General features: G+C 47.6%; 1 protein-coding gene across 2 annotated transcripts in view; it reads left to right on the forward strand.

Annotated features, from left to right (window-relative positions):
- NEDD4L (NEDD4 like E3 ubiquitin protein ligase) overlaps positions 1–27,568 on the forward strand; it is a 347,561-nt gene that overhangs the window by 77,321 nt on the left and 242,672 nt on the right. The gene's annotated exons all lie outside the window — the stretch shown is intronic.

The raw sequence follows: 27,568 nt of genomic DNA on the forward strand, positions 1-27,568 counted from the left end.
GGCAGTCTGTGAAAAGTGATTCTAATACATGTGGTAGGTAGAAGTTTGAGATCCTTAATGTATTGAGAGGTCAGACAAATTGAGCAGGAAATCATTCAATCCAAATAGCGAAATGTTGGTTAACTCCTATTTAGGAGGTTAATACTTCAATAGTGGGCTTAAAAACCATCGTGCGTATCCCAAAACCAGGTGGAGGGGTCTCTTTCTCTGCAGATTTCAGTTATTCACGGTGCTAAGTGGCTTCGTCTTCTTAAATGCCTGGCACGTAGTACTCAGTAAACGTCTGTCGAATGAAGCATGGAAAGAACACGAGTGACAGTTGAGAGTTGGGTGTCTTTTCTGATTTATTTGGGAGATCCTGGGGTTTTGACCCCAATAGAATTCTTATGGTTTTATATGCTTAAATGTTACTGTTTATTTAATGTTTTGTTTTTTTTTTTTTTGCGGTACGCGGGCCTCTCACCGTTGTGGCCTCTCCCGTTGCGCAGCACAGGCTCCGGACGCGCAGGCCCAGCGGCCACGGCCCACGGGCCCAGCCGCTCCGCGGCACGTGGGATCCTCCAGGACCGGGGCACAAACCCGCGCCCCCTGCATCGGCAGGCGGACTCTGAACCACTGCGCCACCAGGGAAGCCCTATTTAATGTTTTGAAGCTTTGAGCAAAGGGTTAATTAGGAGAATGAGCTCCTGAAGTTTCTAGGCCAACCGTCTTCATTTCTCTAGCATTTGCAGAGCTGCAGGGTTTACAAAGGGTTTTCCGCAGTCCCACCTTGACTCTAGCCCCTGGGATGGATGTCACTTCCCTTTTATAGATGAGGTCAGAGCTTGAGGAATGTAAAGAAACTTGTTCACAGCTGATGTGCCTGGACTTGAACGCAAATGTTTTTACTCTGGATCACATGCTCTTAGCATTAATGAGTGTGTGTGTGTGTGTGTGTGTGTGTGTGTGTGTGTGTGTGTGTACATACGTGGGAAAAAGTATATGTATTTAAATAAGGAGCTAAATTCCTAAATTGCAAATTGATTTTTTTCTTAATATGCTAATGTTCATAATGAAGCAAAGGTATCATTTCCCTTTTATCTACACTAGACTGCCTTATCAGTGTTTCACCATGAAGATGGAAAAAGCCAGTGTATTAAACACATTTTTGACTGGAGACGTATTACGGCCACAGGCATTAGTTTCTGCAAAAATCCCCCGGTCGATAATGTGTTAGGCGTGCCCTCTGTGCTTGTCCATGTCCTAATCGCTTTATGAGTAGAGTATGAGCTCATTTAATCCTCATAACGAGTCTCAGAGAGAGGTATTAATTTTTATCTGCCTTTTGGGTATGCGGTTGTGAGGTAGAGAGAGTTGAGCTTCATGTTCTTAATTCTGCTGTCATTTGTCACCCCAATCAAGCAAAGGAATTCCACTTCCTAAGTGAAATCTCAGAATTACCTTTTTTTTTTTTTTCCTTCCTTTCAGAACTAGGGTTGCTGTGATGGTAGTGTGCCCTTTGTATCCTCAGTTCAAGGGTTTCACATTTTATTGGGATTGTCTGCTTCTGCATGTGTTTCCTCGAAGGCGGTGATGGGCCTTCTTATTTGTCTAATACCAGCCTCCGCCGTGACGCCCATCCAGAGTAAAAGCCCATTGCAGTACAGTGAATGAGTACGTGAAAGAAGGCAGGAGTGAACGCTGAGGAAAGGAATGATGATTTGGCAAACGTTCCCAGCATCTTGAGATCTGCAGTGACTCTGGCCTCATGCTGTAGTGTAATGACATCTCTCTTATTCAGGGAATGCGCTTTCTAAACTGCAGTCTGTCGTGAGCGTGAGTGTGTACATCTCCTCTTGGAGACAGGGCAGAGCTGTGTTATTGGTGCCTTCTTTTTTGGTTTCCTCTTCTGATTGTAAATTCCCATTGAGATGGAGGCCATCTGACCTTGAACTGAGAGATAAAAATCAGACTGTGAAATTACAAGTTGTGATCTCAGGCATTCTGCAAAAACTAACCTTTGGCATACTTGGCTGCAGCCAACCTCTTTCTAGTAAATTCCCCACTGGTTCTTGGCTTTTCTTGTGGAATTAACACATTGACAAAGTTTTCTTCATTGGTATTCCTGGTGCGTGGGCTTGAATATCCTTCACCCCTTGATTTGTGGGATCGTTTTGTTTTGTATTTGATGAGAGTTTTAATGAGAGAGAAGCCAGAAGCCATGCCGGGTATGGGAAGAACGGAAGCCTGTCTCTGGCAGGGAGACCCCAGGTTATTCAAACGGTCGTTGCCTGGGTTTCCTGAAGAAGACACCGGATTTTCATTTTGCTCATTGATGTAAATACCCCTGGAGTGATTGGCGAGGAAGCTAGATGCCTGCTCCCCCTGGTGGCTGAATATAGTAGTCCCTGCATCCACTAGGGAATCAAAGGGAGATTATAAATGCAAAGTCAGAAATTTTTGTGTGTTAGGGGTAAACCAAGGAGATAATGAAGATAACAGCTCATCTGCAGAGGGTGTTTCCTGTGTTTTTATCGTGGTTGTTAGTAACAATTTTGGCTCTCCGTGGGAAGCCGTTTCCTAACTTAATCAGTTGGCAAAGAAAGTGCTTCAGGGATGATTGTTCTCCACAAGCAGAGAAAGTGGGGTTTCAAGTAAGAGCCGAGTCGGAGTGGAGATGGTCTCCTTCTGACTAAGTTACTGATAAAGTGGTTTTAATGACAAATGGTCTGCTTTCTTGGGAGCTGGTGTGGACCCTTGTTTATTTACTAAGTGCCCTCCCTTCCCAAAGTTCAAGCTGCGTTGGCGGTGAGGCAAGGATGACACAAAGAGGTCAAAGTCGGGAAATGAGAGGAGAACAAAGGGGTGGGAACCTTGGGGCTCCTGACTGGGGTTACAGGGGTCTTTCAGGGAGGGAGACTTTGAGTCTGGTTTGAAGTAGTGAGGGAAGGGTTTATGGAGTAGGAGGGGTTTGGGTAAACTCCTCAGGTTTAAGGTAGATGGAAAGCAGAGGATCAAGGGAATTCCAGGAGGACCCAGAGAAGCCCAGGGAATTGGGCATTGAGATGTTGAGGATGTGAGGAGAGGCTGTTCCAGACCCAGCACTGGTCTGGTCTAGTACTTTCCTGCAGGCAAGTTTTTCTGTTTCATCAACTGCCTTGAAATGTACTACCCCAAACTGAACATGTTAACCCCCAAGCAGACCAGCCAGTGCTGTGTGCACTGGCTGATGGGTTTTGCCACTAAAATGGAATCATAGTCCGATTTTACTAATTCACAGAGAGGAAAAAAAAAAGTAAAGAAATGGAGGAGATTTTTTAAAAATTTAAAGAATTTCTCCCACATTGTTTTTCCTAAACATTTGGTCCCCGCTACTGTGTATTTATGTTGAAATCAAGGTTAGAATGATGTCTGATCTGGCAAAAACATAGTTATTTTAAGTGGGGGCAATATTTAGTGGCTTTCACAAAGCAAAGAGAAGGATTCGCTTTCTTCGACCCACACACCTCTGTCCTTGCCACATGTTGGTGAGGTTGGTTTTCTGTGTTTACCTTGTGATGAATCCGGAAATGCTCTTGACATGTGTCCTGGGTAGTACACAAGGATTACTTTCCCTGCACAGCTTTCCTTTTCCTGTCTTATATCTTGTTTGCTTCAACATTCCCCAGCTCTGCTCCAGCTGGGTAAATTCCACACACATTAGGTGGTCTGTCTTGTCTGCCTGTGTTCGTGAAAAGTCTTTCCCAGAGCCCTCTGATGTGGCTGACCCTGGTCGGGGGCCCTCTGCCCGAGCCCGACCTGGTGTTCCTGCCGCGGCCTTGAAGATTCCCTTTACTTCACTCTCATAGCAGGGTCTCCGTTGGATGGCTCTTTTCTCTCTCTCTTGGCTTCTGGTATTTTCTAGTTCAGTGGTGCTAGTTTCCTCTCTTCTATTTTAATTTTATTTTAGTAAATAAGTAGGATCACTAGGTTGATTTCATAACTGTGGGTTGTGTGAAATCACAGGGGAAGTAAACAGTGGGCGGGTGTCACCCCCAGCGGTGTTGCCATCGCGGTATTGGTGACAGGTGCTTGGTGCTCCGGGGGCAGAGCCGGGTGCTAGGGCCTGTGCCGGGTGGCGTGGGGGGAAGGTGCTCCAAGCTGAGGGCTCAGCACGTGCCCACCTGATGCTGTGATACTTAACCCGGCTTGAGAAACAAGCCATTTTCCTTAGTTTGTGGATAAATTAGTAGAATGTGGGAAATAAGCACTTTCACCCTATCCCTTCTCCCTCCTTGGCTGAGGGACCGGACTGGGCACCGTGTGGCTGACAGCAGGATGCCAGAGTCCCCGGAGCACCTCGCTGGCTCGTTTCACAGGGGCCGAGAGTCACTGTGGCCCAGTGTCCACTGGTTCTCTGGCCGTTCTTCTGAGCCTGGGTGCTCTGCCTTCCGACAGCCTAGTGGAGCCCTTAAAGCTGACATGCTCCGTACTTACTACATTCACTTAGTACACTTGGCCCGTTTACAGTGCAAATTCAGCTCCGTTATTCTGTTTGAAAGACGGGAGGTTGTGTTTTGTAGTCCTTGTATGATTGCTGCAGATTTCCTAGGGCTTAGCTGGGAGGAGAGGATGATAAGATCCCTCATTGTCTCCCCAGCTCTGAACAGCAGACTCTCAATTACATTCCTCTCAGTACCCTTGGCTGTTTATCTTGGGGGTAGAGTCCTTCATGAACTGAAACTTTGTCTGGATTGACATGGGGAGAATGGGGCTGATATATTCAGAGGATAATCCACTCTATCAATGTTATAATCAGAAAAGTATATTTAAACCAATGCATGTTCGTTTTTAAAAAAATCAAATACAAAAAAAAAAAAAAGCCCCAACAAAGTAGAAAGTGAAAAACCTCCTCTATCTGGTGGTTGTTAGGAACAGATTAAGGGTCAAGGGTGTCTTTCATCTATGTTGCCTGATAATAAAGTCACTCTGCTTTCTGGTCAAGCCGTATAGATCTGGCTGATTGGAGATGTGTCGGGAGAGCTCAGCTTCGGAACAGCTGTGTTCATACATCTGCTTCCTTGCTAACCTCCAGAAGGGGGGAGCCTATGACACGACTGTAGAGCTCCCCCAGCCCCCAAGAGTAGGGTGTGGCTGCGGCAGAGTGTCAGGTGGGAGGCATGGAGAGGGCTGAGGCCGGCGAGGTAAAGGTCAGGGTTTGTACGTCGTTAGGGCCCCTGGAGTTGGAGAGTTTTCTGGAGGGTGTCGACATCAGATTTATATTTTGGTTCCATCGCCCTAGTTCAGCCTTTATTGTACTGGAAGAGGGCAAGGGCAGACAGAGGCTGGGACACGAGATAGGAGCTGTCCAGGTCATCCAGGTGAGAGATGTTGGTGGCTTGGATAGGGTTGGAGCACCCGGAAGGTGGATGGGGCGATGAGGTACCCACACCTGGTCTTAGGCGGCTTCCCTCTGGTTAAGAACATAGCGCCCAGCCTGCAGTCCTACTGCAGATTATGCACATGAAGTGTGAAGGGTGAAAATTCAGCTGCAAAGATCAAGGAACCTGTCAAGTTGGGGTTGATGAATCTTTTTGCTTGATTAGAATCAAAATTCCCAAAGCTTATAAATGCCCACTGTTTGGGACTTCCCTGGTGGCGCAGTGGTTAAGAATCCGCCTGCCAGTGCAGGGGACACGGGTTTGATCCCTGGTCCAGGAAGATCCCACATGCCACAGAGCAGCTAAGCCCGTGTGCCACAACTACTGAGCCCACGTGCCACAACTACTGAAGCCCGCGCACCTAGAGCCCGTGCTCCACAACAAGAGAAGCCACCGCAACGAGAAGCCCGCGCTCCGCAGCGAAGAGTAGCGAGTAGCCCGCGCTCGGCGCAACTACAGAAAGCCCGCTCGCAGCAACGAAATAAATAAATAAATAAATAAATAATTTTTTAAAAAAGCCCACTGTTTGCCCCACAAAGGACCAAGAGCACGAGGAAATACATTTTGTTCCCTCGTCATATGACAAAAATGCAGATTGGTGCCGTGTGCTGTAAAATGTCCAATCAGATTGGTTCCTTTGTAATCAATGGAGTCTTTTGTCCATTTCTGAGCACAGGATTCCTTTCCCCTTCAGTGGTGTGTTTGAAGTGTTTTTTCTCAGAGGAGGAATGCCTCCCTCGTGTAATCCATCCATTTCCCCCTTTGCAGCAAAGTTCTGATGAATGAATCCTTTGTGCAGCCCTCAGTCACACCCACAGGTCTCCACTGGAGCTAAAACAGGTGCCATTGCCTTTGCTTGGAGTCGTCAGTTATTTTGCTGAGATTATTGGAGGCCTGAGAGGAAGTGTTCAGGGTTTCATTCTGCTACAGACGACTGTCACTTGGCGGTCCATGATTCTGATGAGAGTGCCATGGGGAAGAGCGTGGGTTTAGTGGGCAGAGAGACCTGGGTTTGATTGAGGCCCGGCTCCTCCACCGTGAGCCGTCCTTAGGCTTGTGGTCACCCCCCTCCAGGCCTCGGTTTCATCCTCTGGAGGAGAAAGACAGTAACACTGTCCTCATGGGCTGGTTGGGAAGATGGCCTTGGCCAGGCGTATCACATCTCTGGCCTCCAACAAAGGGAGGTTGGTGTTGATCAGCATAAGTGGTCGCCCGCAGATTAGGGATTAACAGGGACCTTACCTTACAGGGGACTTTGCAGCGTGTTCTAAAAGCACCTTTTATTGTCTCTCAACCGTGAGGCTAGGAGAGAAAGCAATAGGCATTATACAGATTAGAGAAAATACAAACTCTTACACAGTATTGTCACAGGGAGACAAATATGGTTTTGGGGAGAGGATGAAATGAGTGATCCTGAATTAGAGAAGAAAATAAAATTCCTCTACAGTATCAGGGGTGAGGTGGAAATGAGGCAATAGATTGACCTTTTCTTGGAAAGAGTCTGGCTAAAGTCTTTTTTTTTTTTTTTTTTTTTTTTAAACCTTTAAGTGCTAGATCATTTGGCGATGGTTTACTCAGGTTTCCTGATTGTATGTACAAATTATTGAAATTCGTAAGATGAAATCCTGTTTTTCCCTCTGGTGTTATGAATGTGTGTCATGTGAGTAGTTATGAGTGTGTCACGTGACTAGTGTTATGAATACATCCATGTGTTTGTATATGTATATATCACTTAGATGGAGTGTAGCTAATATGAATATTGGAAAAATTTCCATCGCTTGTCCCCAATTTCCAAATTAAAAACCTGAAATAATCCTAGAACCCATGCCTGTGGTTAGAAAACCTGGCTGGCTGCTGTCTGATGAAACTTGCAGGGGCTGTGAAAACCAGTGCAGCCCTGTTTTGTGAAAGCAAGTGTGAGGCTATGGTCATGGCAGATTTCAGCTAAATGTCATGCTGGCAGGCAGGCAGGCACCTGGTTTATCTTTGTCCCCCTACCAAAATTTCTAATTGAATTTGAATCAACTGCTTTAAAATTGCGATTCTAACGTAATGTCTGTGATTCTGTTCGGTTTTCAGAAGGAATAATCTTGGGTCCTCTGATTGGCGTGTTTAGGGAGCTGATATTGACCGTTTCCTGTGACTTGTTATAGCCTAAGAGATGGGCTCCAATGTAGTAGCCCTTAGAGGATGTCTGAATGGCAGAGTTTGAAACTCAAGCTATAAAAAAGGGAGTTTTGGGAATCTTAACCTTGTACTCTGTTTTGTAGTGACAACTGTACTGAATGTATTTCTCATTACTGGCTCAGCCAAGTCTGTGTGTCGAGGAAAAGATCTTCCCACTTACTCTTTTAATGCCAGATATTTAAGGAACGTTGAGGCCCAGATAATGAGGTCTCTTGAAAGGAGACTTTAATTTCACATCTCCTTGAAAAGGAGCTTGAAAGGGAAGCTTGAAAGTGACAAGCTTCACCTTTCTTTATTTTTCTCATTGTTTCTAACTCCATTTAAGAGGACCCTCTAGCTCAGGTGTTGATGGACTCTCAAGCCACCAGTATGTGGATACCGGCAGAGTCTTTAGAAATGGAGGTTGGGAGAGGGGAGACCGGACTACCCGATTGGGTCAGAGGTGTAAAGCGGGGAAGTACCTGGTTAGTGCTCAGGAGACGTGGCTCCTGGTTCTGAGGTGGAAATGACATACATTGCTATCCTCCTGTGTGCTAGGCACTGTCCCAGCTACTTTGTGTCATATCATGCCTCCTAGCAACCCTTCCAGATAAAGGAGTCTATCTCTGTCCACTGAGAGGGAGATTGAGGCTTAATGGTGCCCGAGGTTAAGGAGGTGAAAAGTACCCCTCCTCTCGTGACCTTACAACACTTGACTCAGCCTCGTGAGAGAGATCACAGCTGCCTCTTCTCTCCAAAGAGTTGGGTTGTATCATCAGTAGTATCTCTTGAGCTAGAAATTTCCGTCGTTTTCATAAGTATTCTTGAAAAAGGGCATTTTACTTCCATATTTCTTCCTTACCGGCAGTGACGACAGCTGGCTCTGGAACAGGCTCTAAGGGTCTCTGGGTTACAGTATTTTACAGACCCAGTGTCAGGAATGATGCGGTGCTGTTTGAAAGTCATACAATAAAGCTAACCAGAGAGGAGGGGCAGACGTTCGGCGGGATATTTATGCTCTAGGGCAGAGGTCCCCAACCTTTTTGGCACTAGGGACCGGTTTCGTGGAAGGTGGTTTTTCCATGGGGCGGTGGGGGCGGTGTGGTGCAGGCGGTAATGCGATCGATGGGGGGCGGCAGGTGAAGCTTTGCTCGCCCACCGCTCACCTCCTGCTCTGCGGCCCGGTTCCTAACAGGCCTTGGACTGCTACCGGTCTGCGGCCCGGGGGTTGGGAACCCCTGCTCTAGGGACTCCGATGGGCTAGGCTGGCCTGTTTTCTGCATTCACGTCCTCAGAGGCTGTGACGGACGAAGGCATCATCGAGGAGGAGAATCAATCCTTCCTGCCAATGGTCCTTACAGAGAAGTCACAGCGGCAGGCTGTGGGACAGGCAAGCCAAAGGACTTCTACAGCTGTCCAAGGACGGGAGGAGAGAGAGCCCGAGGGCCAGCTCTAGGGTCTTACAGATACCGGTCCTAGTAGCGTGAGGCTTTGTGCTGTCTCCACTTAGGTAAGAAGGGAATTAGTGAACGTTATCTAGAACTGGCCTTCTCCCTGTGGTCGGATAGTAGGCAACTAAAATAGTACTTGAGGTGTTAGTAAGTGATAGCTTTCCATTTAGAAATGTACCAGGTGCTTCAGTAGGGTTTTTTTTTTTGCTGTCGGAATTGTATCTGGGATGGATGTCTTTTGATTTTATGTTTTGGGGGGGCCAGAACAGAGACTGTTCTGCCCCAAACATCATTTCATGACTGTATATTAAGAGCAGCATCTTTTTCATTTTCCAGTTTATTCTTCAGCTCCTCTTACTGATCTCTCTGAAGCATTATGGAGTTCGGAGAGGCCTCTAGTTTGTCTACTTTATTTTAAAATTATTTATTGGCTTTTCTGATGAAAAAAGTATATATTCACTGAAAAAAAATGTTTAAAACCACAGGAAAGGATAAAAAAAGAAATAAAAATGACCCACCATCTCACTAGACTGAGGTAAGAGCAGCCACTGTTGTAGCATCTGGACCTCGTTCTCTGCAGATCAGCATCTTGGTTGGGAGACAGGTGCTCTGAGGGCAGAGCTAAGCCCGTCGTGGTGGTGCTGTGTCCTCGGCACCTGGAGGAGGCCCTGGTGCACGGCAGGAGCTCAGTAATTACGTGTTGAGTCGTATGTGCAGTGCTGTCAGTCCGGGTCCAACAGAGGGGACCTCGCCCTGGGAGCTGCCCGCACAGGTGGAGGCTGAAAGAACAAAAGGGCTCCCCCAGCGATAACCTAGAGATGATATCTGCAGGAAACGGGGCTCACCCCCTGGGGGCTGGGGGAACCCAGGGAAGAACTGAACCAGGGTGGCCTGAACCAGGGGCCGTGGGAGACCCAGCAGGGATGGTGCTGAGCCCCTGAGGAGGGGATGTTGTTCGGCTGCAGTGGAACCTCCGTGGGGTGGGGTCTGGTGGGGACGCCGAAGGACTGGGGCTGGGAGAAGCTGGGGTCGACTGGTAATACCAGGGCGACACTGACCAAGACAGGAAGGAAGTCTGTCCCTCTCCTCCCAGCAGGAAGTTGGCCAGAAGGGGAGCCAGGAAATGTAGTTCATAGGGTGCTGGTCCCAGCAGCCCAGGGCAGAGAAGAGAAAGGTTAGGTTTGGAGTTGGGAAGACAGTAAACAACCAGCACCGTCTGTCATTTTAAAGAATTAGATCTGGAATCCAATTGTGCTCTGTTCTAATGTAATTTACATTTTTTTACTGTGAATAATACAGCCTGGGCATCTTTCTGTATCAATAGATACAGCTCTACATCCTCTTTCTCGGTGGCACAGATTCCGGAGTCAGGTTCCAGCTGAACTACTCATTAAATGTATGACTGGCCAGCTTATTTAATGATTTAGGCAACATTTCCCTCATTTGTAAAATCTACCAAGTTGTGAGGATTTAATGAGATTATGTCAGAATACTAGGGCTTTACCCTGGCTGTGACAGTACCTGAGGGTGAGGATGATGATAATAATAATGAGAGTTATTCAGTTCAGTCAGTCCCAGATGATGTTTAATGAGTTATTTGTGATTTTTTTTTTTTTTTTTTTTTTGCTGTACGCGGGCCTCTCACTGCTGTGGCCTCTCCCGTTGCGGAGCGCAGGCTCCGGACGCGCAGGCCCAGCGGCCATGGCTCACGGGCCCAGCCGCTCCGCGGCATGTGGGATCCTCCCGGACCGGGGCACGAACCCACGTCCCCTGCGTCGGCAGGCGGATTCTCAACCACTGCACCACCAGGGAAGCCCTGATCGACAGCTTTGACTTCGTGCCTCTCTGTCTCTCTCTAATGCCTTGGTGTGTGTTGGTAACATTTATTTATTTACTTACTTAGTTATTTACTTACTTACTTACTTATGGCTGCGTTGGGTCTTTGTTGCTGCGTGCGGGCTTTCTCTAGTTGCGGCGAGCGGGGGCTACTCTTCGTTGTGGTGCTCGGGCTTCTTATTGCAGTGGCTTCTCTTGTTGCGGAGCATGGGCTCTAGGCGGGTGGGCTTCAGTAATTGTGGCAAGCGGGCTTAGGAGTTGTGGCTCGCGGGCTCTAGAGCGCAGGCTCAGCAGTCGTGGCTCACGGGCTTAGTTGCTCCGCGGCATGTGGGATCTTCCCCGACCAGGGCTTGAACCCATGTCCCCTGCATTGGCAGGCGGATTCTTAACCACTGTGCCACCAGGGAAGTCCAGTTAGTAACTTAAAAGAAAAAATTTCCTCAAACTTAGGGAAAGGTTGCGGGACTGTAGTTGCATTGGCTTGGGTTCTAGAACACGGCTTCCCCAGGGTGGCACCGTCAACTGTTGGGCTGGGCGATTCTTTGTGTTCGGGGGCTGACCCTGTGTGTCGTGGGATGTTTGCAGCATCCCTGGCCTCTATCCAGTAGAGAGCAGTGGCACCTCCACGCGTGGTGACAATCAGAAATGTCTACACGTTGCCAAATTTCCCTCTAATGGCAGTCATCCCCAGTTGAGAAGCACTGTTCTAGGAAGACCTGAGTTTCTGCCTGACCTCTGCCTCTCACAGCCCCATGACCTTGGTCAGGTCACTTCTCTCTCCCCTCGACCCCCAAGCTTCAGCGCTCCTGTTGGCGAATTATCATGCTCTGAATGTGCTGTGTTTGCATAAACAGCGTTGAGTGTTAAAATTTTGAATTTCTCCTAATTTAAGAGATTAAATCACATATTTTAACTTGAGTATGGTGATGAGGAAGATGGGCCAGTATTTCACATGTGGATTTGCTGATTTTATGTTGCCGGGTTGATTCCTCTTGCCCTTTGTTCAATTTTTGTTGTTGTTGTTTTCTCAGTTGGGGCTTTGAATGCACGTGGCCTCTCCTCGCTACCCCTTCTTCTCTGCCAGCCAATCTCACCCATCCTGCCGGGCCCACCTCACCTGCCAGATCCTGTCTCCGGGGCGGGGATGCTGCCGTCTGGCCGCGCGCTGTCGAGGGGCCAGGCTGAGGATGTGGTTTGTGGGTCACGCCATGTGCCCCCGGGGAAGGACCCAGGACCCACAGGGTTCATCCTTTTCTCTCCCCTAGAATCGCCCATCTGAAGATCGTTTTCACTGCTCTTAGGTCTTGTACTGGTGTCTTGCTTAATGAAATGGTCCTTGAGCTCCAATTTCCTCTTTCCAACTCTGTGAGTTTGCTTCGGCAGCCGTATCGAAATAGCGCAGACAGCATGGTTTCAACAACAGAAATTTATTCCTCGTAGGTCTGGAGGCTAGAAGCACGTGGTCTTTCCTCTGTGTGTGGGTGCCTGGAGTCCCTTCACGTCCGTGTTTCCTCTTACAAGGACGCCAGTGAGACTGGAGAAGGGCCCGCCCCTCAAGGCCTCATTTTGACTTAATCACCTCTTTAGAGGCCTTTTCTCCAAATAGGGTCGCATCCTGAGGGGCAGAGAGTTAGGGCTTCAACCTGTGGATTTGGGGGTGGGTAGAGGAGGAGGACCGCACTCAATTCAGCCCGTAACACCGACTTAATTTTATGCTTTTTGTGACAGTAGGCCAATGTGCGGCAGCTTGTTAGCTCTTTCGCAGAAGAAAGGTTGAATCCATATTTTGGGTATTTGAAGATCTCATCATCTGATTGATTGCTTTAAGAGGTTGCTAAGAGTTTAAATGTCCCTTGACCGGGTGATAACACTGCTGATGGTCTCGCACGTACAAGGAGACTAACGTTTATCCCGAGTGAAACCATGCAGATGCTTTCTGAGAAACCTCCGTCCAGCTGTATCACTACCTAGATGGGAAGGGGCAGAAGAGGAGCGTCTGCACAGGGACGAGATGACACTAAAAGGGTTACTTGCAGACAGGGTGTACCCCTAAGCATTAACCCAAGGTGGAGGGGCGCGGACCATGGAGTTTTCTGCGTCTAAGTCATTACGTTTCCCAAAGAGGTCACGTGTGGGGCTCTGAAAATCTGAATGGTGGTGTCGAGGGGGCAGGTTCCTTAGGTGATGTGACATGAGGTGGGACTAGAGCAGGGCTCCTCAGAGAGGCCCACACCTGGGCTGCACTTTGCTGGGAGGGAAGTTAAAGCCACTGTCCTTTTCCCCGTCACCTGGCAGTGGAAAGTTACCCTTGGTGGCAGCCAGCACTTCCGCATACTCTTCAGAACTGCCCATTTCCTTGAGTTTTCCAGCTAATCTCACCTTTAATGTTTAGTTATTCGCCTAAATGAGACGTCTTGCGTTTAAGGAATTAATGCCACTTGGTGAGACTTTCTTTGGAGGGGTAAGGCGTTTTACCTTCCTGGGGCATTTTTAAATTCTGCGGATTCATCCAGAGTCATAGTCGTTTGACATTACCTTGAGATTCTTCAGCCAGTAATTCACCTCTAACATAGTTGACCTAGTTTACTTCTCTCTGGAAGGATTTTGTTCAAACTCAGCGTTGGGAACTTTTGTTTAGAAGCAAGTCTCAATGGGCCTGATAGGTTTTCTTAAAGGAGAAGTTGCTTTGGGGAAAAAAAAAATCAAGAAAATGAATGGCCTTAAAATGTATGCACATTATGAAAGTTATGACTTTTGTTTTCTCGAAGGAAAAAGAAACGGGCATCTGTGAAATGTTTCTCTTAAATTGTATAGTGAGAAATGAAGCTTTACTGGGGATGGTAATTTATTTCTATGCAGTTAACCTGGGTAAGGCTCTTTCTGATGCTGAATATTGAGTACAAATGTTAACTCATTTGGGGGAAGAAAGATGAGTTTTCTTTTAGGTTTTGTAATGCTTCATTATTTGCCTGTTAACAGGATTTGATGAAGATTTAAGTATAAGTAGCTGAATTACATAGCATTCTGTGTGAAGGGATGGTGCCTTTACATTCTGGAATCAGTGCATCCATTTACCTGTTATTTGCCCTGCTGGCCTGTGCCACCTTCCTTTATGTTTCTGATAAATTTTAACGAATTTGAAATCTTTGTTCCTAGCGCTTAGAAGGAGAACCTTAAGAGCACCAGTTACTCGGGCTGACAAAATGCGTTTTAGACTTCAGATGGTTAGATTGCTTTGAGTATTTACTTACGGAGGGGTGGGAGTGAGGGTGCACCGACAGCTCCTTTTCTGAGGCGGGCACAAGGCATTCTTTCCTTCAGGTGACCGGCGACTTATGAGCTGACCTGCCTGCACTTGCTGGCCGTCATTGCCTGGTGCCCGGAGCTGGCAGGCACCAAGGCCAAGGGCATTGTTTTCCATACGGCGGGGGGGACCTTGATTCAGTGGGGGTGGGAGTCGGAGTGACTCTCTGTCTACTGTGACCTTGCCCGTCCCTCTCCCCTCTCCTCTCCTTCCCCCAAGTAAGTTACTGTAAATCCCCGCCTCCTCCAGCAGCAAAAGGACTTTGAACTTGAACTCTGTTAGGGAGCGCAGGCCCCGCCTCAACCAGGCAGAGAGTTTGGAATCTCATCTCCTTTTTAAAAACCTCTCTAGGGGATTTCACAACTTTCCTGAGGGTCGTTTTCTGGTGACTAACGACGTTGGTTCTGGGGAGCCCTTCCTTTGCCAAAGGCGCATCCCTCACGTGCTCTCCTAAAACGATTCTGAAAATTGTGCGTGTCTGTACACACCGTTGGGAGCCGGGCCGTGGGAAAGGAGCTGCTGGGGCTGCTCCTTCCACCCCAGAGAAAACACGGGAGGGGAGAAACCCTTTTGAGAACTGCCCTGCAGGTTTCCGTCCGCCTGGCCCACCTGTTCTCTTCCTGTTTCCTTCTCCGCAGTTTGTCTAGGCTCCATTGCTTTTACCCATATATTTTGATGGTTTTTTTTGCATCATGGTTTGTTGCAGGAGGTCAGGGGTGAGTTGCGGGAATTCAAAATGTAAATTTCTGGCGCGTAGTGGGTGCCCAATGAGGGTCACTAAATATGAAGGTTTCCGTGTGTGAAAATACAGAAATCACCATAGCATGGTCATTTACGGGATGGTTGTGAAAGGGGAAGGCTGTAGACTGGTGACGGGACTCACAGTTGTGTGTGTGTGTGTGTGTGTGTGTGTGTGTGTGTGTAGGTGTGTGTAGGTGTGGGGGGCAGCCTGGACGAGGCTGATTAGTATTTTGAGTCATATTGGACACATAGGGTCAAGTGTTAATAGTAATGGAGTTGACTCTGGGATTAGAGGGCAGAGAGGGTGGAATGGGGGTCCATGGTCACAAGAGAGTCCTAGACTGACGGTGACCAGGGCTGCCTGAGTGTTGTTGATGCGTCAGCAAGGGAAGAGAATGAGACCCTTCAGTAGGCGGGGGGACGGGGGGAGGTCGATTCACATATATTACTTATATATATATGGTGAAGTTGAGTGTCAAATCATCTACACCGTAGGATAGAAAGAATCGACAAGATTGGGTAAACGTGGGATGACATAAAAAGAAACTGTTGCGGCATAAAGTGCTTCTACCTCCTCATGAAAACAGTTAAATTTCTCATTTTGAAAGTAAAATAAATGCTCTTTGGAGAAATAAAAAAAAAAGGTAAACAAAACAACTCAGGCATGATGGAGAATTACACTCAAAGTCAAACAGTCACTCTTTCCGCCATGCCAGAGGAACCGTTGGAAATGGTTTGGTGTCTGTTCTCTCCCACAGAGTGATTCTTGGTAAGAGTCATTGGGAAGCTTCGAGGCGTCGGAACAGAGGGAGGAGGTGAACGCTGAGGATCTGTTCAGTTTTGGGTGCAGATCCCAGCTCCTCCTCCTGGCATTGCTGGCTCAGAGAGAGACTCGGGGCCGGGATGCGGGAGGAGGGCTTAGGGTTGCAGGTGCAGGTCTGGGGTCCCTGCATTTAGAAATTTTGTTGGCGCTTCTCACACGTTTCTGTCCAAGTTTTCCCTGGAAGAGGGGACTAAGCTTGTCCCCGCAAATGGGAGATCTTAAAAACGGGTGCAAATTGCCCATTTTGCTGCCTGATGCTGTGTTTAATATAATATTCTTTCGCAAACTTTATTGCACCTCAGGATCACCTGGGAGCTTGTAAACACAGATCACTGGACCCCAGCCCCAGAGATTCTGGTTCTGGAGTGTTGGGTGGGGCCAAGGGAACCAGCACTTCCACCAAGTTGCCAGGTGATGCTGTTGCTGATAGTGGGGGGTGCACACTCTGAGAACCACTGTCCTATTCGTCAGGGCTTCCAGAAAAATTGGTACTCCAAGAAGATGCTCCATGCCGGCCCCGTGGGTTCTTGGCACCTCTTCCTGCATAGACTCTTACAGGGAAGTAGCACCGGTCCAGTGTGGGAAATGCACAAATTCCACGGTTGTGAACGGCCACTTGAAGGGTGGGTGGCTGGCGGATGCTCTCTGCATCCTCAGGGTTTTGGGGAGAGGGGAGGTGAAATGAGCCGGTCCAGGCTGTGGAAGGGATCTGGCTCAAAGGCTCCTTTGAGTGGACCGGTTATATATCATGAGCTTTATCATCCTGTGGATGGATGGTTGGTTCCTGTCTTTCTACAGTCTCTCATTTGATAATAATTTTTAAAACTTTAAAATCACCCTTATAAACATAACAGGCTCTTTATAGATGGTCCTGAAGGACAGCAGAGGCCTTGTGAAAGGTATAAAACGGGTCGCTGCAGGGGAGGAGATCGCACTTGGAAGTGGGAAGAGGTTGACGTGGCGTCCCCTAGGCTGGCACGTCGGTAGATTCAAAGGAGAAGCCAGTCGGTAAAACTTTGTGAAATATTGACCGTCAAAACCAAGTGCAGAGAGCTTGGTGTTAAAATTAAACGTGAATTTTGGGCTTCCCTGGTGGTGCGGTGGTTAAGAATCCGCCTGCCAGTGCAGGGCACGCGGGTTCGAGCCCTGGTCCGGGAAGATCCCACATGCCGCGGTGCAACTAAGCCCGTGCTCCACAACTACTGAGCCTGCGCTCTAGAGCCCGTGAGCTGCAACTACTGAGCCTGCGAGCCACAACTACTGAAGCCTGCGCGCCCGGAGCCCGTGGTCCGCAACGAGAGAAGCCACCGCAATGAGAAGCATGCACACTGCAAGTAAGAGTAGCCCCCGCTCGCTGCAACTAGAGAAAGCCCGCGCTCAGCAACAAAGACCCAATGCAGCCGAAAAAAAAGAAAATTAAATGTGAATTTCAAAATATAGAAAGAAATAGCGTCGGATAGAAATTGATCAATAAAATGAATGCAGTATTCAATAGAAAACTCTTAGGAGGTAAGAAATGGAGATGAGACGTGGGCCCTAAAAAAGGCCCTAAGTCCAAGAAAACAGTTCCCTAAAATGAAAACACTGTACACAGGTGGCCCTCACCTTGCCCGATTCTGTGGTAGCTGAACTCAGTTCTGTGCAGGGCGCGGCCTGCCTGTGAACTCTGTTTCAGAGAGCAAGGACTGGGGGGCACAGAGGAAGATAGGGGATTGTGTGCTGTAACCACAGGGGCCTAACTAGGTGATGATCACAGCTCTAACTCTGAACACCCGCTGAGTCCCAGCCCCCATCTGGAACCGGGAAACGGCAAACAGTTTGCCAAATGTTCAGAAGCTGCTGCCAGTGTAACACCCAAATATCATTCATGATACCCAGTTATCCATCACATATTGATGAGGGCCTCCTGTGTTTCAGATGCTGTTCAGATGTGTGTGTACATTTGTAGGTAGAAAAAAAAATGAAAGCAGTGTTGAAGGGATTACTTCCTTTTGGAATTTCTCCCCTCCTATATTATGTGAAATCCATGTTAGGACCATCCGAAAGTCATCAAACTTCATAAACTATTACTGTGAAAGGAATAAATATTTAAAAATGTATTTCACGTGGTCTTTCAGAGGACTCGCTCCCTAACACCATCTAGCCTCCTGCAGCTGTCTGAAAAGAATTTCCTGAACCTTCTTGTTTTCTTTTTCCTCCGAAATCGTTCTTTTGGAAGTAACACATTTGTAATTTTAGTTCTGGTATTACTTCACTATACCTCTCTCTTGAGCACAGGCTCCGCACGCGCAGGCTCAGCGGCCGTGGCTCACGGGCCCAGCCGCTCCGTGGCATGTGGGTTCTTCCCGGACCGGGACACGAACCCGTGTCCCCTGCATCGGCAGGCGGATTCTCAACCACTGCGCCACCAGGGAAGCCCTATACCTCTCTTTTGAAGCAGCACACACCCACGTAGTAGTTGAGATTATTTTGTAGTTTGAAAAGGGGCTAGAAAACTTGATTTTGATAGTTTTAAATTTAAAAAAAGTCAAAGTTAGCACTGATTTGAAAATTATCTTATGTATTTTTAGGAAGAAACCGGAAAAAAAATAATTTAGCACAATTCTGATAAATTAGGAAATAGAAATAGAATGTTTGAGTCACTGTCTCAGTGAGTTGCTGATATGAGTTACGTCTTTGTAATAAAGTGGCATTGCTGGGTAATGAGGCTCAGCTGAAATATGAAATCTGATAACACACATTTGCACATTTTAAGGAAGTACAGCTATTGGAAGCAGTGGTTCTGCCTGACATGAGGTCATTACAGCCAGTCTGCTTGTCTCCTTTTAAACGTGAAGCCAGTGACCCTGAAGGTCTTGCCTCAGGTGTCCAGACACCTGGTAGATAAATTACAGGCGAGCATCACTCACGGTGTACTGCTGGCTTTCAGCCACAGATGATGGTAGAAGGGGAGTGAGGAGGGAGGGATGGGTTCGAAGTGAGGGCTGCTATCTGGGCCTCTGGTCCTGATGGTTGCACAAGTCCCATTATCCTTGTCGTCCACCCCCCCCCCCCGCCCCCGACCCCAGGATCCGCTGTCCTGTGGTTGACGCCTGCAGCTCTCCTAGGTTTGTGGCACCGGGTGCCGTGGCTTCTTGAAGTTCTGATGGGACAGCTCAGTTCTGTTGGCAGCTTTGCCCTGGGTGAGATTTATCTTGACTCTCGCCTTGCAGCTGATGATTGTGCTCTTCCGGTGTTTGAGTTTAGCTTTTCCTGCAGCGTTCAAGCTGACTTCAGCCCCTCCTTGAATCAGTGACCTCCTGCCCTCTTACCTAGTCCTTCCCTTGTGTTAACTCCTGAAATGATTCTAAGACCAGCCCATTGTAGAAGAAGTGTTGCCATTCTTCATAAAGGGATTTTAAACACCACATATAGAGCCAGTTAGCCACCATAAATCCTTTATGGAATAAGAACAACAACGAACAAACCAAAAAAAAATACTGTTTACAAATGCTCTTAGTTCATTTCTAATGGTTATTTCATTCGTGATGTTTTGAAACTGGCTGAGAGTCAGGAAGCATCCTGATTTAGGAATAGTCCTGTGTTTCACTGTGTGGTGGATGGGGGTTGTGATTCTTACTCCTTTGTTTTGTCTTAGAGAAGTTGCACGTATCCATTCTGCTGGCGGGGTGTGATCTCGCATACATTTCAGACGAGTTCTTCACCCCCGCCCCCCATATGCCTGTCTTCTAAAATCGCGGCATCTCAGAGTTGGGAAGGGGCGCCAGGGACCATCTGCTTCATTTTCTTCCTCCCTGGTGATACTTCTGGCAGGTGCCGATCTTTTCTCTCGCTCTGGGGCTAACCGGCCATCTCTCTGCCTCGGAGGCCACCTGCTCCGTGTTTGACCAGGGAGAACAGCTGGAAGTTCCTTCCCTCAATGAGGCGCATCTGCCTTCCTGCAGCTTTTTTCACTCCTGGGGTTGGGGTTTGTCCTCTGCAGCCTCATAAGAGAAGATGACTTGGTTTCTGCCAACCCACCCACTTCCTGCAGAAAGAATCTGCTCTTAGAAATGTGTTTCACCCGTTTTTCTTTTTAGTCTTCCAGTGATGTTTGTTTGTTTATTAACTCTCCTGGCTACTTAAAAACATTTTTTTTGAGTTGTTAATACATGTAAATGGTTTTAAATTAAAAGCGTAAAGAAGGCCATACAGTGATATATGTGTGTGTGTGTGTGTGTCTGTTTCTCTCTCATACTTGTCCCTAACCAACTAATTTCTGTCCTCAGCATCAGCCAGTGGTACCAGTTTCTGATGTCCTTGCAAAGTTTACTTTACGACACTCAAACACATAATTCGTGTGTATCCACATACACGCGTGTCCTTCCATCTCCTTTTTATGTAAAGGATGGCGTTAACCCCACATCTCCACCTAGCTGTTTCTTGTGACAGTACATCTTGGATTTTCAAATCTGTCCATAGAGAACATCCTCATTCTTATGGTTGCTTAGTGTTCTATTATGTAGATTTTGTCCTATTTACTTAAAAAATCAAAGCAAAACGACCACCTCCCTCCCAAGTCATGCCTCTTGGGTTTGCATATAATGCTGGTCCAGGGCACAGTGTGATGACGTTCCCTGCTCTGGACTGGGAATAATTATACTGCCATAGAGGTGAGTCATATTGCACCAAAGATGAAATAAAACCCCAAGGATTTCCCCCCCGCCCCTTTTGATGCTCTCCCATTCTGTTTCTTCCATCCCTCGGCATTGACTCAGGCAGCCAAGCACACACGGCGCTCACCACTGTAAAACTCCATCCTGTGAGACTTGGCCCGTCACCGATTCTGATGAAATCTTGTTGGATTCGGATCCAGTTATCTGACATTTTATCTGGTTGTGTGTATCAACTACAAATTGGTTTAGCCTGCCATCAATAACCCCCTTCAGATTTTCCTGGCTCACACTGTGGCCCAGGATGGAGCTAATCATAGAGCCCCATGACGTGAGCCCCGTGACAGAACCCCCGGAGGACCCCTGGAGTTTTCTAATGCTTAGGCTTTGGATAAGAGTGAGCAGCTGGGTGCAGCTAAGCCCCACCTCACTTTAGCATCACTTCACCTTCACATCATCATCTTGTCTAGAAGAATACAGTGTGTTTCGGTTGTAAGCTGGCCAGGGTCCACATCCACTAGTAATGCAACATGCCCTTGAACTTTTCACCTTCTCAGAAAAGGGAATAAGTGTGCATGTCTTTTATTTTTAGCAAACCTTTGCTGGAGATTTTTCTTGTCTAAATGTTCATAAAACATTTAGTGATTCACTCTAGAACATTGCTTTGGATGAATATCATTTATTCATTCCCCCTGAGACATGGGGTGCCCAGCTCTTTGCTAGAGTCTAGGAGAACAGTCCTGAGCAAGGGGAGTGGTTGCCTTGTGTCTCTCTGGCATTGGGCGGCTGCCCGTGGACCATTCTTCTTGTCAGTTCCCGAGATCTGTCTAGCCTCTGCCCTCCGAGAGCTTCGTCTTTGGCCATGATAGCTAATTAAAAAAGCCAGGGACCAAAAAGGGTGAGAGGAGATATACAGGGTCCTCCTATGGGAGCTTATTGCAGGAGAACTTAACGAATCTAGGAGCCCTGGCAAGACATTTTCAGAAAACGTGATACTTAAACTGACGCCTAAAGACAAGTAAGGAAGAGATCTGAGCAAAAACAGCCAATTGGTGGTGCTGCTGGAGGGATGAACTGCCATAAGCCCCATCTGTATAATTTATAATGTGATTCGTAACTTCTTTCAACGCTCGGATCTTTGCCCATCTCTGATATTTGTCTGTAATTTCTCTGAGATGACTGGCAGTTTCTCTCAGCCATGGGGAATTCACCTGAGGAATGTCTTCTTGGGGACCCTTGGGAGTCCCTGCCTCCTGAAAATCAGACCTCTTCCAGTTCCTTCTGGCCAAACTACACACTCCCCCCAGAAACCTAGATTTCACTTTATTGAGAGAGGTCAGAGTTATGACTGCCATGAAAAATACAGAATTTTAGGGACTTCCCTGGCGGTCCAGTGGTTAGGACTCCGCACTCTCACTGCCGAGGGCCCGGGTTCGATCCCTGGTTGGGGAACTAAAATCCTGCAAGTGGCACGGCCAAAAGAAAAGAAAATAAAAATATATGTAATTTTAGATTTGGAGCTATGATTTTTGGCTTTCAACAAAGTGCAGCTGTTTATTATCATTTTTAGAACTAGAACCACGAGATAATTCTTATCTTAGCCATCTCAAAGGAATTTAAAAATGTTTCCTGTCTTATGATTAGGTTTGGAACAAAAAGACCATTGATAAATGGATTCTTTGAAGACCTTTTACATGGAGTTTTTTTTTTTTTGGCCTCTCCCGTTGCGGAGCACAGGCTCCGGACGCGCAGGCTCAGCGGCCACGGCTCGCGGGCCCAGCCGCTCCGCGGCACGTGGGATCCTCCCAGACCGGGGCGCGAACCCGGTTCCCCTGCATCGGCAGGCGGACGCGCAACCACTGCGCCACCAGGGAAGCCCTACATGGAGTTTTACCAACTCTTACGGTAAGAAGAGAACTTTGAATTAGTGGAGGAGAGTGACGATGTCTTGGAAGCTGGGACTCTTGCCAGTGCGGTCGTCTCGTGGACATTGTTCACTGGTACCCTCGCTGGCCCTCCCCATCGTCACTGAATTGCTAGGGATTCTTGGCATTTGAGGATTTAACATTTCTAATTGAGAGCCAGTCTAAAAACCTATCCATACGTGGAAGAATTTGCATTCTTGCCGAGGCGTATGTTTGAGTCATGTTAGGTGTGAGGCCTGTGGAAATGCAGATGTCACTTAGCCCGTGACTGACCTTGGCCTCCACCCATTGCTAACTCCTCAGCCTACCGCTGACCCCTGAGCCCACCTGGTCCTCCATCGCTTCTTCAGGGATGTATTTCCAGCTGAAAGGATATAGAATAGGGACAACCGCAAAGGATTCGTGGTGACCACTGGGAATGCCATGGTTCTGTTCTATTTGAGAGTCAGAAACAGAGACATCCAGTGCTGTCACCAAAAGAAAGAAATGTAATGCCAGCACTTTTCAGGCGAAACAGTCAAAACAGTATTTGGTCGGAGGGGTGGAAAGGAGAGTATGAGACAGACCCTTGTGGTTCGGGGCAAGCCATGCAGAAATGGCATTAGAAGTGACAGAAATCGTATGGGTGCTCGAATGTGATTCTAGTGGAATTTGTCTTCTGTGACAGCCGTGCTTTTCTGGAGCAGGTGGACGTGGTCGCAGCCGGTCTGCCCAGATAGAACTGTTCCATCCCATGCGCTTGCGGTTTCCTCCTCCTGCGGGTCATCCTCTGGGCCTGGTCTGGCTTCCCTCTGGGTAGTTTTCTAGGTCATCGGCCACCCCCACTTCTTCAGCTGTTTTCAGTTGCACCAGCCCTTTGCCTCTATTGTCCAGGAGGTCCATAATTCTCTTAAAGGGACCAAGAATCCCTGTTGGAATTTTACCTCTTTTCTTTCCTCCTGAATGCTTTTTCTGTGACTATTTTGCAAGACTTAGCAACCTTGTCATGATACTGGCCTCATCAGCGAAAACTCCCAGATCTTTATCACACTCGCTATGAAGTCACTATCTCTGCAATTCTTCTATGTATAGAACGATTTTTTTAAATGTCTAGATGCAGGAAGACCATGCTATACTCCATAGTATTTGCTTTATTAGTCTTCACAGCTCTTAATTTATAGGTACATAATTTGCATGCTGGTCTTTAATCTTTGAGAAGAAATCTCAGTCCTAGAACATGTGATTACCATAATGCCTGTCTCTTTACCAGAGAGCTGTGTTCCATAGTTTAACTCTTCTGCAGTGTTCTAAGTTTTAATTGGGGTCCTTTCCTCCCTCCTGCCCTTCTTTCCAAATCCTGCTACCTTCTTGCATTGAGTTGGTGCCCTTGGAGCAGCACCGTCCAGTAGAACTTTCTGTGATTATGGAAATGTTCTCTGTGTTGTCCAGTATAGTAGCCATTGGGCATATGAGGCTGTTGAACACTTAAAAGTGTGACTAGTGTTACCAAGGAACTGAATTTTAATTAAATTTAAATAGCTTCTTGTAGGTAGTGGCTACCATATTGGACCGTGCAACCATGGGGTTTAGTTGAGAAGATAAGACTTACCTAACAAGGAAAATAAAGGACGACAGTGATTTATGACTTAAGTACCAGACTAAATGGTCAGTCTGAAGGCAGGCTCAGAGGCAGGGCCTCCCACACTGGGGGTCCACTTCTGACCTCTGGACTGAGCTCTGGTTTCTGACCTCTGACAGCCTCTTGGAGATCTCTACCTGCACACTGGGAAGATAACCCCCAGTCAAGAAACCCAAGTCCTTTTATCTCCCTGAGCCTCAGACCCGCTCTTCTTCCTTTGTTTTCCACCATCTGACAGCATCTTCCCCCACTAGCACCGAACCTGGAAACTTGACTTGATGCCGTCTCCTTGTCTTGCAGAGCCAGCCTGTCACCAATCCGTGCTACTCCTCCAGCAATAGCTTTGGAATCAGTCCTGTACCCTCCAGGGCCACCGTGCTGCTCACCCATTTGACAGTGTAGCAGCCCATGTCACTGTCTTCCCTGTCCTCCGCTCTGGACCCACCTCCCTCCCTTCATTCTGTCCTCTGCTTGTCACCTGGCGAACCTGTCCCTCACCTGCTAACCGTGTTTGCCTTGCACAGCACAGAGGATGAAACCAGGCCGGGACAACTGTTCCCTTCCCCCATCGCCCTGCTCACTAACCTTCTTTCCATCTGGAGGTGCCCTCATGCTTCTCTCTTTTTCTGAAAGGATGCTTTTCCCTTCTCCTCATTCTTACTCATCTGGGGCTTTATTCAACCTTCTAGTCTACTTCCCTCTCCCCACCCGTCACATGAACAGTAATTTCTTCCTCCTCTGAGTTCCTGCAGAATACCATCCATTGCTTTTATTAAACTTACCATGTCATATCGTAATTACATGTGTATGTTGTTCTCCTGATACATAGACAGTGAATTTCTGTGGGTGTGAACTGTCTTATTGATTCCTTATGCCTTGTACTTTTTTCACGACAGAGTAAGCACTTTTGGTTGAGTAACCACATGGACCTGAGCAGACCATAGGGCGTGAATAGGTGCTGTCTGGGCAGGTGCAGGGGGAGGGCAGTTAGGTCCCCACGAAGAACACAGGTAGGTTGGGGATAGAGCAGGTTGTGGTGACCCTTCAGGGAGGAGTTTTTTTTTTTTGCGGTACGCGGGCCTCTCACCATTGTGGCCTCTCCCGTTGCGGAGCACGGGCTCCGGACGCGCAGGCCCAGCGGCCACGGCTCACGGGCCCAGCCGCTCCGCGGCACGTGGGCTCCTCCCGGACCGGGGCACGAACCCGCGCCCCCTGCATCGGCGGGCGGACTCTCAACCGCTGCGCCACCAGGGAAGCCCCAGGGAGGAGTTTTAATTGGGTCCATTTGTCCACGGGGAGGTCCCACTGGAGCAAGGGAGAACAGACATTTTAGAAAGATTGGGCTAATGAGGCGGCAGGTGAATTAGGACGAGAGAAGCTGCCGTACATCAACGGCAAGGACATAGAGCAGGGCACATTAACAGGTACCCAGTAACTATTAGAAGAAGGAACAGTTGAGGCTATGTTAGTTGGTTGACGGACCATCCCGCTGTTAGTGATAACTCAGATTGAGGCTGCCGAATGAAGAAAACGGGATGAATTTAAATGAGTCTTGGTTTTTAAAGGCACATGTAAGTTTCACAGCTACACTCATGTTATCACCCTTCTTTCTGGAATTTTTTTTAATGTCATACTTAAGATCATATATCTGAAATTTTCTGGAGTTGTCCCAGTTTCAGATTTTGACTGTACTAACAGGGCATGGGGTTCCACACTACTTAAAATAATAGAGCCGATGCGCTTATATGGAGCAAGTCAACCAAATTTTATTAATCCTGCCTTAAAAATGCCACTGCTTTGTTTTTTTTTTTTTTTTTTTTTTTTTTTTTTTGGTGGTACGCGGGCCTCCCTCTGCTGCGGCCTCTCCCGTTGCGGAGGACAGGCTCCGGACGCGCAGGCCCAGCGGCCATGGCTCACGGGCCCAGCCGCTTCGCGGCCTGTGGGATCCTCCCGGACCGGGGCGCGAACCCGGTTCCCCTGCATCGGCAGGCGGACGCGCAACCGCTGCGCCACCAGGGAAGCCCGCCACTGCTTTTTACGTGATAGAAAATACAGGCAATAGTCTTTCTTCTCACTGGTGTTTTTTTCCTTGTATTGAAACATTGTCCTGATGCACAGGAAAATCTCAATTTAGCAAAGAGAAATCACCTCCCATTATTGCATGGGATTCTCCACATGCGTTAGTTCTTTATTGCTGTGTAACAGATTATCCCTAAACGCAGCAGCTTAAAACAACAAGCGTGTGTTATCTCACAGTTTCTGTGCGTCAAGAGATCAAAAATGGCTTAGCGGGGTGGCTCTGACTCATGCCTTGATGGCACATAGCATGCAAAGATCTGTCATGAGGTTGAAGTCATGATGTCAGCAAGGAATGCTGTCATCAGAAGGCTTAATTGGGGCTGGAGGACCCACTTCCAAGACGGTTCACTCACATGGCTGTTGGCAGGAGGCCTCAGTTCCTCACTACATGGACCTTTCTTCTCATCGGGCTGCCTGAGCGTCCTCACAACATGGCAGCATCCGGTTCCCCCCAGAGTGAATGATCTGAAAGGGGGAATGAGACACAATGCTTTGCTTTTTATGACCCAGTCTTCAAAGTTACACACTGTCACCTCCTCCATAGTCTGTTAGAAGTCACCAAATCCACCCCCAGCAAGGGAGAGAAATTAAGCCCTGCCTCTTGAAGAACGGAATTTCAAGAATTCATGGACCTATTTTAAAGCCACACAACATAATTTCTGAAAGTCGGTCACCTTGTGCATTAAAATTGACTCTGCTCTGGAGGGCCATCCTTTCACTTCTTCCCATTTGTTAATGTTTCCATTTGACATTAAGAATGACTGTAATCTAGTAGAGGTTAAGAAATTTAGGTTGCACAGAATCCTATGTTTCTGTAGCTTTTTCCGGAACTGATATCCTTGGGACTTGCACTAGTTTCAAATGTTGTGTGTTGGGCTGACAGTGGTGAACAGCTACTGTGGATGGTCCTGTAGGTGCGGGCTGTTTGCTGTCATTGGTATTAAATGAGCTTGAGCTGGATGTGTAGTCTTGGTATTGGGCTGCTCTCATTTTTCATCCTCTATCTTTGTTCTCCCCACACGTATCTCACACCTCTGTTTCACCCCTGTATTATAGGCATATTTCAGGTATGTGTGTACTAACCTCTGCAGCTGACTGTAAGGCCCCGAGGGGCAGAGAAGCATGCATCTTGTTCAGTTTTGTGCTCCTCCTTTCTGCTAGCAAAAATTCCTTGAACATAAATCACTCAGCACATTTTTTTGGTTGAATGTGTCATTAGGTCAGAGTGGAGAACACAGAGAGAGAGAGAGATAAGTTACTAAACCCCTCAAGAGACTGAAGAGGGGAAAAGGTTTAGGGGGCAGGAATTGGGGTAGAAAAGGCAGAAAGAAGATAAAGAGGACAGGATATAACAAGAGTTGGAGATGACAGGAATGTGGGGTGCTTTGGGGAGGATGGGTCGGTGTAGGAAATTTTTAAAAATGTATGGAACAGGATCTTGTCTCCTAGTTAGGGCAAGAGCCAGGTAGGAATGGGGAGATTAACAATATCTCTTGGGTAGCAGGTACTACGTGGACACTTCCCATATATTGTTTTATTTTTTAAAGCAACTAAAATTAGTTGACTTATATAGA

Source organism: Physeter macrocephalus, chromosome 19, assembly GCF_002837175.3.
Source record: "Physeter macrocephalus isolate SW-GA chromosome 19, ASM283717v5, whole genome shotgun sequence".
Classification (NCBI taxonomy): domain Eukaryota; kingdom Metazoa; phylum Chordata; class Mammalia; order Artiodactyla; family Physeteridae; genus Physeter; species Physeter macrocephalus.